Genomic DNA, 1,602 nt, shown 5'->3' on the forward strand with positions numbered 1-1,602 from the left:
TTAAAAAAAAAAATTAATACCATAATTCAGATGTCACCATATAAACAATACACACTGCATGGGGTGGGATGGGACAGCAGACTATGCAGTGCTGGAGAAGGAACCCAGGACTATCACATGTAAAGAATGTGCTCCATCTCCCCAGTCCCAAATTTACCTTCAAGGATATGCCACTATTTTTTTTAATTTTTTTTTTGTGGTTTTTGGGTCACACCTGGCAGTGCTCAGGGGTTATTCCTGGCTTCAGGCTCAGAAATTGCTCCTGGCAGGCATGGGGGACCATATGGGACGCCGGGATTCGAACTGATGACCTCCTGCATGAAAGGCAAACACCTTACCTCCATGCTATCTCTCCGGCCCCGATATGCCACTATTTTATATAATAATCAAAGATTGGATTGGAGAGCTAGCACAGCGGTAGGGTGTTTGCCTTGCATGATGCCAACCCAGGGCAAATTCTGGTTAGATTCCTGGCATCCCATATGGTCCCCAGAGTCTGCCAAGGATGATTTCTGAGTGCGAACCAGAAATAACTCGATAGCCGCCAGATGTGACCCAAAAAAAACCAAAAACAAAGATCATGTAATCTTGGGTGCTTGCTTTGCATACAGTAGACCCCAGTTTAATCACCAGCATCCTATACAGTTCTCCAAGCACACCAGGAGTGATTCTGAGAACTGTAACCCAAGAACTGTGAGGTGACCTCAAAACAAAACAGAACAAGGCAATCTAATTAGCTTAAGCAGAAGGGTAAAGGGGAATCAGAAGCCAGAGATAGTACAGCAGGTAGAGCACTTGTCTTGCCATCTAGCTAACCCAAGCTTGACCCCGGTGTTCCTTATAGTCCCCTGCACCTGCCTGTAGTGATTTTTGAGCAGAGAACCAGGAGTAAACCAAGTACTACCCAAAAACAAAACAAAAGGGCAAACGGGGAATCTATTAGCTTGATAATAGGGAAGTTGAGAGGCAGGTCTGGTTTCAGATGGGACTAGATCTGTCTTCTGCTTTCTATCCTGGGATACTGTAGTTGTATTCTTTCCTCACTGGAAGAGGGGAAAAGCAAGTTACTCCCTCCCGCTGTTAGGCTGCAACTCAGAAGCTTCCCACAGTAGAATTTGAAAAAAAAATTTCTGCTTTAAAATAAAAAGCCCACTAAAAACCAAAAACAACTTTATTTGACAGAAGACAAAAACAAGTTATTTACAGTAGTTTTTTGCTCAAAGAATTCAATGGGGTAACTGTGCTTCTTTAGGTTTCTCACAGCCAAACCTAGCAGGTTACCCTACTCCCAGGCCTTCCTGTCTTGCACAAGGGGGAATGCCGACCAGATTTAGCAGCATGGCTCTCACCCCTGGCCACCTTTACTGCTCAGTGCATCGCAGGAAGGTAAAGTTCCCCCAGCCCAATGTTTCCAGAGCCCTTCTGCATTTTGCAAGTTATGCCAGACCTGGATTCAACACGTGAGTGGGCAGAAAGGGTACATCAGCAACCTCAACTCACCTTGAAGCTGCTATGGCTGTTCTTTCGCAGCTGGACCTCAGGAGGGCGAGGATCCCTGATCCTCCGAGGCCATGCAAAAAGAAGGCACAAGAGGAAGAGAGG

Source organism: Suncus etruscus, chromosome 9 (assembly GCF_024139225.1).
Source record: "Suncus etruscus isolate mSunEtr1 chromosome 9, mSunEtr1.pri.cur, whole genome shotgun sequence".
Taxonomy (NCBI): domain Eukaryota; kingdom Metazoa; phylum Chordata; class Mammalia; order Eulipotyphla; family Soricidae; genus Suncus; species Suncus etruscus.